At 42.2% G+C, this 15,202-nt stretch overlaps 1 protein-coding gene across 2 annotated transcripts in view; it reads left to right on the top strand.

The window, feature by feature from the left end:
* ZNF831 (zinc finger protein 831) overlaps nt 1-15,202 on the top strand; it is a 117,676-nt gene that overhangs the window by 2,193 nt on the left and 100,281 nt on the right. For both annotated transcript variants that reach the window (XM_069951644.1, XM_069951643.1), the window contains exon 2: nt 12,640-12,691. The gene's annotated coding sequence lies outside the window, so the exon portion shown is untranslated. The remainder of the gene's footprint in view (nt 1-12,639; nt 12,692-15,202) is intronic.

A 15,202-nucleotide genomic window follows, 5' to 3' on the forward strand; every position in this document is an offset into this window, starting at 1 on the left:
CGTAATAAGTGTATATTGGGGATTTGTATAACTTTTGGGGGGCAATACAATACTTTAATAATTTTCGCCAGGCTTCTCCTTTAAAGGTGTGAAGCACAAGACGCTCATATTTCTTCAGAATACACCGATTTTACACCTCTTATGTGTTTTCTGTTGAATTTCAAGAAATTTTTACTTTACACATAAGAAGTGACATGTTACTTCTTTCTCACACAATATTTTTGCTCAGTAATGTATTTTTCAACCAAAACCAGGCGTGGATTCAAAACACAGGACATGTTCACACACTGTTAAAATTGAGTGGATGGCCGTCATTTAATGGCAAACAACGACCGCTTTTTCAAAACAACAGCAATTATTTGCCATTATATGACAGCCATCCACTCAATTTTAACAGTGTGTGAACATAGCCTTTCTGTGTTTTCAATACACTCCTGGTTTTGGTTGCAAAAATACTGTGTGGGAACATAGCCTTTGTGTGTATTCTGTGCATATTGTATTAACAAACTTTCAGACAATGTTGTACATATTTCAGAAGCCTATCTGCCCGTGTATTTTTCTGCCCCTGTCTTACAATGTGTGAACGTCTCCATAAAGTAGTGCAAAGATTAAACAGTTTCTGAACTCCTGGCATCATAATGAATGATGATGCTAGATAATCTGAAGTCCGTTCCTTAGCACATTGTCTGCACTTACAGACTGTGCACGGAATTGGGAATGTAAACTAAAACTTGATCAACTATTAGGGGGAGATTTATCAAAGGGTGTAAAATTTAGACTGGTGCAAACTGCCCACAGCAACCAATCACAGCTCAGCTTTCCTTTCAGCACTGCCTTAAGCTGAGCTGTGATTGGTTGCTGTGGGCAGTTTGCACCAGTCTAAATTTTACACCCTTTGATAAATCTCCCCCTTAGTGTATGTGCACACTGAGTAAATGTCACGGATTTGATTCCGACGCTTGTCCCCATGTTCTCGCTTGGCTCTCCACCCACCCTATTAACATGACAATACTTTAGGGAGATGTCTGAATTTGCCTGCGCGTAGAATGGAGCTTATGGGACCGGCGGAACTTCAAGCGGGTGGTGGTGGGCGAGAGACGAAATCCGCGGCAAGTTATCCGTGTGATTTCTGTAGTCTGCATATACCCTTACTTGGTTAAAAGGTGTAAATGACTTCTATTTAAAAATATCAAGTATTCCAGTACTTATCAGCTGCCATATGTTCTGCAGGAAGTGGTTTATTCTTTCCAGTCTGACACAGCGCTGTTTGCTGCCACCTCTGTCCTTGTCAGGAACTTCCAGAGCAGAAGCAAATCCCTTTAGAAAACATCTTCTGTTTTGAACAGTTCCTGTCATTAACAGATGGCAGCAGAGCGCACTGTGTCAGACTGGAAAGAATACAGCACTTCCTGTGGAGCATACAGCAGCTGATAAGTACTAAAAGGATTGAGATTTTTTTAATAGAAGTAATTTACAAATCTGCATAACTTTCTGACACCAGTTGACGTGAAGGAAAACAAATCTTGAGCAAACCTTTAATCCTAAAATCATGTAGTATTCATTCTGGCCACTAGGCCTAACACTAAGCTTAGATTACTTGTTCTGTCTGTGATGAGGAAGAGGCTGCTGGAAAGTGATCTGTAAAGAAATACAGTGAAAGGTGACACCAGTAGAGAAGACAATAGATTATGCTCACAGTTCAGCCTCACAGTTCAGCCTCCCCTTCCTGCTGAAGGACCTCTGCAAAGGTCACAGAGTATGCACTGTAATTTTTGTCAGTGGGACACACATATATATATATATATATATATATATATATATATATATATATATATATGATACATTACATTTAAACGTTACTGGTGGATGTTTATTAAACCACGCCTCTTTTACCAAGGGCACACCTCTTTTATTGGAAGCTAGGAAAAATAGTAAATATTGCGTGTCATGTTAAACAGTTTTTGCACAAATTATACCAAAATTCTGGCGCATTTGCACATGTAAATATGCCCCATATGCATTCAAAGTTTATTGCAGATTTTGACCTCATTGACATCAAATAGAAAAATCCACAGTAAATTTATAAAATGAACTGACATGCAGATTGAATATACCACATATTAATTTGCTCTTGAGGGTTCTCCAGATATTTTCAGCAGTGTGTGGACACTTTACAGTTACTGTAATACGCTTTGTATCTTCTTAACTCAATTCCGTTGCGTGTCTGCCCCATGTGAACATACCCAAATAGCATTTAGAGGTTGACCCTGGCAGATCTATCACTTTCATTCTTAGGAGGGTCCACATACTTTTTATCACATCTGCATGATCAAATACAAATACTTGGAGTTCCACTTGTTTTCTTTGAAGAGGCCAATGGTGGGAAAACCATCACAAACACCATGGCTTGGCAGGACAGTAAATTGTTTTAGGTCCCACAGGCCATCCCCCACCCGACAGTGGAGCATTATTTCACATGAAGTCCTCCAAAGGTTAGCGACCCCTTGAAAGGGACTTTACCATCTTCATTGGATAAATATCTGTCGTCTCCCAGTGGAGTAATAACCTTGTCACCCCAGACCCCTGCTCCTTTACTTTAACACCAGCTGATACTTATTTCATGCATTCAAATTCTTTCCTTTGGTGGTTCATCTGTGAATAAAGTTTATTACTACTACTTCTAGTATAATTTCAACTCTACTATTTAAAAAAAAAACAAAAAAAAAAAACAACTCCTGCTCTAGAGGACCTCTCCTGTCCTGCATTACACAGACAACCTATGGATATGGGTTGGTGTTGTGTAATGCTTCATATCTCCTGTGGTGACACTGCAGGGAAACTGAACTTACTGTCACAGTGCTGTTACATATAGAAGAATGGACAAACATGAACAGAGAGGGGCGCTCATATAGTATAGTAGCTCAATGGAGTGGAATTTCCAATATAAAAAGCAAGTTGTAGACTAACCTTCTCGTGTTGTGCGTACGATAGGCACAACACTAGCAAAGCCCAATATAACACAGAAGTCCGCAGCCAGGCAAACAGTGGTAGTGGTCGGCCCCCGTCTAGATGCCGATACTTGCTAAATGTGTATACAAGATAGACTGTAGATAGCTGATATAGCCTCGGCGCAGGACTTGCAAGACGTACTCTCCAGTATTATTCATAAAATTGGTTTAATGAGCAACACGTTTTGGCGACGTACTGCCGCCTTTATCAAGCTCCTACATCATGTATACAAATGATCCTTTTTATACACTCCATTAGGTTCTATGACCTCCCACCTAAGGGGTGGGGGCTAGTGTCACGTGACTTCATGGGTATCACATGACTTCATGAGTATCACATGACTTCATGAGTATCACATGACTTCACAGTATCACATGACTTCATGAGTATCACATGACTTCATAGTATCACATGACTTCACAGTATCACATGACTTTGCAATTTCACATGACTTCCAAGATTTACCGTCTCCGTATTTACTCGTAGAGGCCGTGCAACACCGAGACGTCACATCCGCTGACGTCAGTGGGTGGAATCCCGGGTTGCTGACTTACTGTGAGCTGGAAGGTGTCACGCGGCCTCGGTCGGTGGAAACAGCTGGTGACGGTGGAATCCAGCTGTTTCCACCGAAAGCGCAAAAAGTACCTCACACAGCCCCTCAGACCAAAGGATGAAAGTGCTATAAACATTGGAATGGAGCGATTTTAACCCTTAGGGGACACAGCCAGTTTTCATTTTTGCATTTTCGTTTTTCCCTCCTCGTGTATATAAGGCCATAGCGCCTGCATTTTTCCACCTAGAGACCCAAATGAGCCCTTATTTTTTGCGCAACTAATTGTACTTTGCTATGGCAGATGTAATTTTTGCCTAAAATGTGCCGGGAAACCAGAAAAAAATTATATGTGGTGAAATTGAAAAAAAAAATGTTTTTTTTTTATTTGGGGGGGGGTTGTTTTTACTATGTTCGCCCTGGGGTAAAACTGACTCGTTATATATGTTCCTTAAGTTGTTACGATTACAACGATATGTAACATGTATAACTTTTATTTGATTTGATGGCTTGTAAAAAATTAAAACCTTTTAAAGAAAATATATGTTCCTTAAAATCGCTCCATTCCCAGGCTTATAGCGCTTTTATCCTTTGGTGTATGGGGCTGTGTCAGGTGTCATTTTTTGCGCCATGATGTGATCTTTCTATCGGTACCTTGATTGCGCATATATGACTTTTTGATTGCTTTTTATTACAATTATTCTGGATTTGATGCGACCAAAAATGCGCAATTTTGCACTTTGGGATTTTTTTGCGCTGACGCCGTTTACCGTGTGAGATCAGGAATGTGATTAATTAATAGTTCGGGCGATTACGCACGCGGCGATAGCAAACATGTTTGTTTATTAATTTATTTATTTATTTTTATTTATAAAATGGGGAAAGGGGGGTGATTCAGACTTTTATTAGGGGAGGGGATTTTGTGTTATTAAAAATACATTTTTCTTTTACTTTACACATATACTAGAAGCCCCCCTGGGGGACTTCTAGTATATGCACTCTGATCTCTCATAGAGATCCATGCAGTATAGTTATACTGCATGAATCCATGAGATCGGTGTTCTATTACTTTTGGCTGCTGCAGCCAAAAGTAATAGAATGCCGAGCCGGGATCAGCGCCATTACGGAGCAGACCCCGGCCTGGTATGGATGCAGGGATCGCCCCCCCGCAATCGCGCCGCAGGGGGGCGATCCCCCCACTAGACCACCAGGGATATATAACAGCAAGTATTTAGAAGCAGCTGTCAACTTTGACAGCTGCTTCTAAGTACTTAATTAGCGGGCACGGCGATCGGACCGTGCCCGCTAATAGCCGCGAGCCCGGGCTACATGCGGCACCCGGGATCGCGGCAGTTCAGAGGGGGGTCGCCGCGCGACCCCCCTCTGAACTCCCATAGCGGCACGAGGACGTTCAATAACGTCCTGGTGCAGCTATGGGTTAAGGAACATATAATTGTTAACAATGGTTTGAATTTTTTACAAGCCATCAAATAAAATAAAAGTTATACATGTTACATATCATTGTAATCGTAACGAATGGAGGAACATGCATAACAAGCCAGTTTCACCCCAGAGCAAACGGCGTAAAAGCAAATACCCCCCAAATAAAATAAATTTTCTGGTTTTGCAGTGTACTTTATAAACAAATTCAGCCTTTCATTGCAAAGTACAATTAGTGGCGCAAAAAAATAAGGGCTCATGTGGGTTTCTAGGTGAAAAAATGCAACTGCTATGGCCTTTTAAGCCATAGAAAAGACAAAAATGCATTTTACCTGCACCCTGCAATTCTCTTATATTAGGAGGGGGGGAGGCGCTTGTGAATAAAAATAAATGCAGATTGAATTTCAACCTTTAATAATCCAGAAATTTGCATTTACTTGTGCAGAGCTGGATATAATAGAAATGAGAAAACTAAAGGCACCTGTATACATGGGACAGCTATGTCAGGGCTGGTGCCAGCACACGGCTTACGTGGACAAGTTTTTTTTGTTTTTTTTTACGGAGGATGCCTACAAGGGGGGTATCAGAGTTCAGGGCAACTACCTACAAGAGGTGTAACAACAAAGGGGATGCTGCTATTAGTGGTGTTGGGATACCATGAGGGCCCAGGGGGCTAACTACCTACAGGGACATAACATTTAGATGGGGACTACCTACCGGGGCTACATAGAGGGGGCCTACCTACTGTATGAATGTACAAAGGGGGCCTTACTACGATATAGGTACACAGAGGGGCCTTAAATGGGGCGGGCACAGAGGGATCTAACTATTATTGTGGACACACAGATGGGGGCCTTCCTACTTTATTAAGGCACAAAGGGACCTACTTACTTTATTAGGATGGCGTCACAGTGAAGTGTGACTGAGTTCCACTGCAAGCCCAGCTGCTGTGTGCTGGCCCCGGGCAGTTCAACAGCTTATTGTTAACTAAGGTAAAATATATATATTTCACAAAGGGGCCCGCTGAGGCTCAGTCATCCAAGGGCACACAAAAACCTGGAGCCGGCCCTGTCTCTTCTGATCCTTATATATACACAAGAATGTTCAGTTCGGCTCAGCTGAGCAGGCATGTGTTCTAACTGAAAAAAGGAAGGAGTAAACCGCCGAAGGATGGTGATTAGAGATGAGTGAACCTCGAGAATGCTCGAGTCCATCCGAACCCGAACGATCAGCATTTGATCAGCTGGAGCTGCTGAAGTTGGATAAAGCTCTAAGGTTGTCTGGAAAACATGGATACAGCCAATGACTATATCCATGTTTTTCACATAGCCTTAGGGCTTTATCCAACTTCAGCAGCCACTGCTAATCAAATGCTGAATGCTCAGGTTCAGATGGACTCGAGCATGCTCGAGGTACGCTCATCTCTAATGGTGATTTATCCCCCCCATATAATATATATCACATTATTTATCATTTATTCCCAATACAGAATAGATAAGTGACCAAAAATAGTACCAATGAAAATTATATCTGTTTCCCGCAGATGGAAACATAAAAAAGTTATGGGTTTCAGACTAGGGAGACATAAAACAAGTTTATGTTTTTTAAAAGGAGTAAAACCAAAACTATACAAATTAGGCATTGCTGACCTGCAGAATAATGTTAAACGGGTAACCTGATTTAAATTAATTTAATTCCTATTGTTTCTAAGCACTGCACCCCTCCCCCGTCCCCACGATCACCAGAACAGCACCCTGTACTGTATACATTATATGATATAGTAATAATTCTTCTTCATTTTTGTCTTCTTTTCCTCCTGTCTGATTAAGGGGGAACGGACCACTTTTTTCCCATTCGTTTTATCGAACTTTAAGCAGAGAAAAATCACATTTCCACACTCCAAAGAACAAGAAGTTAGCAGTATTCAAAACTTCCCCATGCAGGGGCATCAAACAAACAGCAAATGTATGCAGATGCTCGATCTAGTAGTGAAAGAGAGGTGGAGAGGCGCCTTCTGGTGTAGTATATAAAGATACTGGCAACAATAAAGAGGATGGCACACAGGGAGGTGGTATACACTTGCCTATTTTGATTGTGCAAAATTATAGACACAGCACTATATTCAGCCTATAATGAAGTTTACCACCACAGTTCGTCAGAGGGATACCACCAAAGGTGTATATGTACTGCGAAGCAGACTGAGCTGGTCTGGATCGAATCGTCTTGTGGATCCTCTATTCAACACAAGCGCAGGAGGAATAGTATATAATCCGGCGTGACTGTGGCCACAGAGCACACTACGGATACCGCATAATACTAACACTGTAAAAATGTATTAAAATTGCAACGAGTTTTGGCCCTTATATGTCAGTAGGGCATTTTTCAAGCTCCTGACCATGCTGCAGGGGGGCAGCGATGCATGTAGGGTATCTTCACCACACTGATTCTTCAGGTACACCATTACAGGTTGTATTGTATCTTTTTGCACATTCTTTGTTTGGTATTATTACTGTGTACATTTTCTTATTACCTTAGTGCACCCGGTTCCAATGGTGGGGTTATCTGGGCCCTTAGCAGTGGGATGCACACCCTGTATTGTAGGGTGTTTCATGATCTGTGTTTTTAAATGGTTTTAATTTGCCTTTTTTTGTGCTGTTCATCAATAAATTTTGTATTATTTTTTATAATAGTTGGTGCGCTCCTTTCTTTGTTTTCTTCTGTACTCAACGATGGGATATGGGCTTTCCAGTAAATCTCCGCCGTAAGAGGGGTACTAACAGCCTTAACAGTAATGAGGTGAATGTACAATGCAGAAACCAACACCCTTGGTCCTCGGGACTACAACACACCTATTAGTGGATATTCTGAAACAGGCAGTGGAACTGGCTGGCCAAGGCATGATGGATTTGGAGGTGATGAAAGAAGGACCCCCTTGGCAGATGGAACTCCTCCTGCAATTGAGTGAAGGTTTAAATACATCCAGTGCATAGAGATCTTTCAGCAATATTATACCATGAGCCTTCCAAAAATTGTCATCCACCCCCTGGCACAACTGCCCTTAGGCCGGATTATCCTATAGAAGGATATCATCCATTATACCACTAAACTGATGCCATTTCTTGCCGCCCCCCCCCCCCCCCCCCCCTCAATCTGGAGAACAGCGACCTGGGTATCTTGCAGGAATGGAGCAGCAGGTCACCTATGCAGACCAATGACGCTTCATTCTCTATGGGAGATGCCAGAGGGGTCCAAGTACGGGGTTCAGCTTTCCCCATAGCTTCTATAAAGAATGAATGGGGTGGTGGAGCACATGTTTGAGCCACCAGTTTATTCTAACAGGAAACTGCGGTTTCCTTTCTTGACACTTTGCCCCCACCCGGTCAGATAGTTGTCCCTTATCTTGTGAATAAGGGATAGCTCTCTAAGTGCCAAAAATCACTGTCAGGAAGGGTTAAATGTTGCAAGAAGGTCGGAGCAAATCACTGGAAAATATGCAATCATCCTACAGTATGTAGTACTTGGAGGTTGCAGTTTGCACTTTGGCCCAGGATCACTGTAAGGGAAGGCACATCCTTCTGCACAGTGTTATTCCCAGCACAGCCGCAGGATTATTTGTTCTGCTAATTTCATGAGGCGGCGACTGCTGACATGGTTGCTATGGAAGTAGCCTCCCCTGTTATCACCAGCACAAACATGACGTGTTGCCATGGAGATGCCTGTCACGGGAGTATTGCAAGTAACACAATGCGTGCTGCACCCGCAGGCCTCTCCAGGCGGAATTCACATGTGTCTGGTGAATGACAGGGGAACATCACGTTATAGGACAAGATCGTAAAATGCAACATTGAATGTCTGTATGTCCCATAGGGATCAGTGGGATACCTGCAGCTTATTAAATAAACATTTGTCTTTAATTAGAGTGTACACTGGAACGATTCTGTACAGATAAAGCAGAGCTGACTTAGTAATCTCACATACGTTATGGTAACTTACCTGTAGTTTGACATAGTTACAGAAGTATTGACTATAAAACTAGATAAAACACACACACACACAGGGCAAGAGGTTTATCCTATGTCTCTTTACTCCTTACTGATGCTACATGTATCTAATGCACATATGATGGCAGATATGTCAGTCACACTGCAGCCCTTATTCACCCTGAAAAATTGCTGAATTTGGCTTTGTGAGTAGAGGATCAATGAGGGTTTAAAGCATAACTGCCATATTTTTTTTTTTATTGCAGAAATCAGTAGTATTAGCGATTTTAAGAAACTCTGTAATAGGTTTATAAACCAAAAGAGTTTCCTTCTGGACTGAAAAAAGCAATCTCCCAGCCTCCCCCCTCCCTTCAGAAGAAGCAGGATTTCTGTCTCCATTATGTGGCTATGGAGAGGGGAGGGGCTGTTAGGAGTGACTGAGCACGGAGCAGTCCTGCACAGCACAACACCCTGCAATCTTCTCTCAGTAAGTTCATAGATAAGCACTGACCTTTCTGACCCAAGAATCCAGCGTTTTATGTGCCGAGTCTACAAACAGCTGACCTTCATGTCACCTCTTCCTGCTCCCTCATCTCCCTCGGACCCTCCTCCCTCCATAAGGATAGAATGGAGAGAGCAGAACCCGTCTTCACTGGCTTCTCTGTAATGAAGACGTGTTTGCCTGATAATGCACAGATAAGAAGTCAGGGGGGGGGGAGGCTGGGAGATTGCTTCTTGAGTACAGAAGGAGGCTTTTTTGAATGATAAAACCTATTACAGAGTTTCTTAAAATCGCTTGTACTGTTGATATTTAATGTTTTCAACAAAGTAACATGCTGCCTATTTAAAGTGCACCTGTCATTTAAAAAGTTTTTTTTATGTAAAAAAAAAAAAGTTTTGATTGGTGCGGAGGTCAGGGTGTTCAGACCCCTACTGATCATTAGAACTAGTGAAGAGAAGTACGCAGCTGAGTGCATTCTTCCCTGTCTTGCCACAAGAGACAGTACCATAGACTTCTATAGAAGTACATCTCCTGCCAAGAGGACAGAGCTTAGCTAGTGCTTCTTATGACTTCTGTCGATCAGTGGGGATTTGCACACCCAGACCCCAGTTGATGAAAAGTTGTATCATGTCTCTATGACAAGTCAAAAGTTGTTTGTTTTTAATGAAAGTGCCCATTTAAAGGAGAAGTATGACAAAAAAATGTATTAAAGTATTGTATTGCCCCTCAAAAGTTATACAAATTACCAATATACACTTATTACGGGAAATGCTTATAAAGTGCTTTTTCCCTGCACTTACTACTGCATCACGGCTTCACTTCCTGGATAACATGGTGATGTCACTTCCTGGATAACATGGTGATATCACTTCCTGGATAACATGGTAATGTCACGACCCAACTCCCAGAGCTGTGCGGGCTGTGGCTGCTGGAGAGGATGATGGCAGGGGGACACTGAGGGACACTGCACTGAAGGGACACTGAGCATCCCTCTGCCATCATCCTCTCCAGCAGCCACAGCCCGCACAGCTCTGGGAGTTGGGTTGCGACATCACCGTTTTATCCAGGAAGTGAAGCCTTGATGCAGTAGTAAGTGCAGGGAAAAAAGCACTTTATAAGCATCTCCCGTAATAAGTGTATATTGGTAATTTGTATAACTTTTGGGGGGCAATAAAGTACTTTAACCCTTAGAGGACCGGGCCAATTAAAATTTTAGCGTTTTCGTTTTTTCCTCCTTGTGCTTAAAAGTTGCATTTTTTTTTTTTTACCTAGAAACCCACATAGCCCTTATTTTTTGTGCCACTAATTGTACTTTGCAATGACAGGCTGAATTTTTTCATAAAGTACACTGCAAAAGCAGGAAAAAAATAAATGTGTGGTGAAATTGAAAAACACATTTTTTTTTATTTGGAGAGTTTTTGTTTTAACACCGTTTGCCCTGGGGTAAAACAGACTTATATATGTTTCCTCAAGTCGTTACGTTTACAACGATATGTAAGATGTAGAACTTTAATTTTATCTGATGGCTTTTAAAAAATTCAAACCATTGTTAACAAATATATGGTCCTTAAATCGCTCTATTCCCAGGCTTATAGCGCCTTTTTCCTTTGGTCTATGGGGTTGTGTGAGGTGTAATTTTTGCGCCATGATGTGTTCTTTCTATCGGTAACTTGATTGCGCATATGCAACTTTTTGATCGCTTTTTATCAAAATTTTTCTGGATTTGATGCGACCAAAAATGCGCAATTTTGCACTTTGGGATTTTTTTGTGCTTATGCTGTTTACCGTGCGAGATCAGGAATGTGATAAATTAATATTTTGGGTGATTACTTACACGGCGATAACAAACATGTTTATTTATTTATTTTTATTTGTAACATTGGAAAAGGGGGGTGATTCAAACTTTTTTTAGGGGAGGGGGCTTTTTATTAATAAAAAACACTTTGTTTTTTTTTACACCGATCAAAACGTGGGTTCAGGTTAAAGAGGATGTACCGGGTGGTACATCCTCTTTAAGTTGCATTTCATGTGGGGGGACTTAAAGAGGACCTGTCACCCCATGTGCCGGAGTGACAGGCTCCTGACCCCCCGCTAGAGCTCCCTATACTTACCTGATCACGCCGGGTCCCACTTCTTGACCCGGTCTGGTGACTGAGATTTCAGTGCCCGAAGCCCGGTGCGCGCTCCGGAGATGAGTCCGACGCCCATAGAGAATGAATGGTGAGTCCGACGCTCCATTCTCTATGAGCGTCGGGCTCATCTCAGGAGCGTGCGCGCCGGGCTTCGGGCACTGAAATCTCCGTCATCGGACCGGATCAAGAAGCAGGACCCGGCGCGAACAGGTAAGTATAGGGGGCTCTAGCGGGGGTCGGGAGCCTGTCACCCCCGCACGGGGTGACAGGTTCCCTTTAAGCTATCTTCTGCAGTAGGTGTGGGAACGGACTGCCACTGTGACTTTTAGTTTTTAGGCCCCAATGCAAAATCTGCAGCAGGGCCACATGTCTGTCATGTGCAATTTATACCTGTATAACACCCCTATGTGGTATATGCATGATATTAGTTAGAAAACCTCACAGGAACCTGTCTCCACTAAATGCCTTTTATTCATTGGCATATTTCATTTATCAGCTGGCTGTCCAGGCATGATGGGAATAGTAGTTCTGCAACAGCCGGAGCACCTGAGTTTGACACCTCTGGTCTATAGAGCCTATTCCTATATACACACTCTCCTTGAGAAGCTGCAATACTAACCCATCTAATTACCCCTTTAATCCTGCACAGCAGCACTTCCAGCCACTGCAGAACAGCCCTCAGATTGGCATCCCACAAATCAGCAAGTAATGATGTTACTCACTGTTGATGCCCCATTGACGCCATAGATTGCCCCCATATGGTCTAATGCCTACAAGGTACATGTCAATATAATATCGACAGTGTTTTGTACTAACACTTTACACGCGCATTATATATCTGTAAACTTACAAGACCCTATAATTGTCACTTTTACATTCTTTGGTTGTCTTGTATCCATGGTTACCGAAATGTAGACATTCGAGTGGAAAAGAAAAAAAATGTGTTTCCGTGACAACTGATGAAAGCATAACTGCATGAAAGCAAAAGAAAAAATATATAAAACATAATATGATCTATCTTTTTAGAGAGAAATCGGGGAAGAGGACTTAGCATCACACGCCTCGTGTCGGATTGCGGGTGAGTGGCGTATTTATCTGTCTTAATTTGTCCCTTGTAACTCTGTGCTGTGGCCAGATGAACGCTGGTGGTTCAGGAGCCGAGGTGATGTGCCTTGGGCTGAATCCGTACATTTTTATAGAATCAATGTGAAGAGACTTAATCACGATCTATCGTGTTCTGCTTAGAGTAGGGATTTGTAGTCAGCGTTGAGCCATGATTGATAAAGAAAGTCACGTAGCGCCTGTAAGAGTAATATATACTGTGGTACATACCTACAATAGAATAGCACAGTCCAAATGGGTTTAAAGGTCCCAGAAGTTGTCAGAAATTAAAAAAATCCTCCAATTTTACAGATATTCCAAGGTAGGGCTTCTCTTTTAGAATTTTTCAAAGAATTACATAGAAATGTGGTCAGCAGAGACTTCTGCGTCTGCAGGCTACAGAGGGAGGAGATTCTGCCTGTAGCCTGTTGACAACCCTGTGATATGATCACTGGGTTCCAATAGTTGCCATGTCAGCTTAAATACAAATTGTGGCGTTTGGGGCTGCCTTGTATGGAAGCCTGTAAGTGCCATTTAACCATCAGCAAGTGCATAGTACACAGCAGTACTCTATCAGCAATCAGATAATTGCACCACAAACAAAAAAGGGAAAAGATTTTGTTTAATAATAATGATGATAACAAAAAAAGTAAATGTAAAGTAAAAAAAACACCCTTTGCTAGTAATAAAAACATATTAGGTTTCAGCCCATTAATAACGACCCATCCTATAAAACTGTAATGTTATTTGTTCTTCACATTGAATGCCATAAAAAAGACATAATTTCTGATTATGAAATGTCACATGTGCCTCTAATATGGTACTAATTAAAACTACAGATTGTCTCACAAAAACAAGTCCTAATATAACTATGTGGGCTGAAAGATAATAAAAAGTTCTGATTTTCAGAAAATGGCCACACAGCTTAGTTTTTTAAAAGTGATTTTATTGTTTAACCCCTTAGCGACCCATGACATACCTGAAAATCCCCTCCCCTAATAAAAGTCCAAATCACCCCCCTTTTCCCATTTTATAAATTAATAAATAAACAAATAAATAAACATATTTGGTATCACCGCGCACGTAATTGCCCAAACTATTAATTAATCACATTCCTGATCACGCAGGGTAAACGGCGTCAGTGCAAAAAAATTCCAAAGTGCAAAATTGCGCAATCAAGGTACCGATAGAAAAAACACATCATGGCGCCACAAATGAGCGCTCTTATAAGTCTCTAGGTGAAAAAATGCAAGCGCTATGGACTTTTAAACATAAAGTGGAAAAAGCAAAAGCGCAAAAATGAAAATTGGCTTTGACCTTAAGGGGTTTAAACATAAAAATACCCTACGTTAAGTATTGCCATAATGGTGCTGACCTGCAGAAAAAGAAAACATTTTTTATATGATATGGTGGAGGCCATAGGAAATATAAATAAAAAACAATGTTTTGTTTTTTTTCTTTCATAATGACTGACCTAAATTTCTCTTGATGGACGACACAAAAGACTTGGCTTGGGTGCTTGTAGGTAGTAGGTGTTACTTGAGTAAAAATAGGTTAATGGGGTGGTTCAGTGAAAATCTTTTTCTTTCAAATTAACTGGTGCCAGAAAGTTTTATAGATTTGTAATTTACTTCTATTTAAAAAATCTTTCTGTACTTCTTAGCTACTAAATGTGCTGCAGGAAATGTTTTATTTTCAGTCTGACACAGTGCTCTCTGCTGACATTTCTGGCCGAGACAGGAACGCTGTCTTGGTTTTCTATGAACCCCATAGAAAACCTCTCCTACTCTGGACAGTTCCTGTCTTGGCCAGAGATGTCAGCAGAGAGCACTGTGTCAGACTGAAAATAAAACATTTCCTGCAGTACATTTCGTAGCTGATAGGTACAGGAAGACTTGAGATTTTTAAATAGATTTTTTTTTTACAAATCTACATAACTTTCTGACACCAGTTGATTTGAAAGCAAAATGATTTTCACTGAACAACCCCTGTAAGGCTACAAACCCACTTGCCGGATCTGCAGCGAGTCCCCTCGCTGCGCATTTGCAGCGAGACTCGCTGCAGATCCCGGCCCTATACTTTCAATGGCAGACAAACATGCAGCAGGGATGTACATCCCTGCTGCGAGTTTGTCCGCAGCCCACCCCGTTAACCCCCCGGCCGCCGGAGCTGATACTTTATCTGATCCTGGCTCCGGCTTGCTTCGGCAGTTCCCGGTGTCTTCAGCAAGCCGGAGCGGGGACCAGGTGAAGTATATGCTCCAGCCAGCCGCCCGCCTGCCCGCAGCCCCTTTAACACCTCCCACAGCCCCGGCCACCCGATCGCTCCCCTGCGTGCCCCGATCGGGCGGGCGGGGCTGCGTGAGGTGTTAAAGGGGCTGCAGGCGGGCGGCTGGCTGGAGCATATACTTCACCTGGTCCCCGCTCCGGCTTGCTGAAGACACCTGGAACTGCCGAAGCCGTGTTTGTCTGCCATTGAAAGTATAGGA

The sequence above is a fragment of the Dendropsophus ebraccatus genome, chromosome 14 (assembly GCF_027789765.1).
Source record: "Dendropsophus ebraccatus isolate aDenEbr1 chromosome 14, aDenEbr1.pat, whole genome shotgun sequence".
Lineage (NCBI taxonomy): Eukaryota > Metazoa > Chordata > Amphibia > Anura > Hylidae > Dendropsophus > Dendropsophus ebraccatus.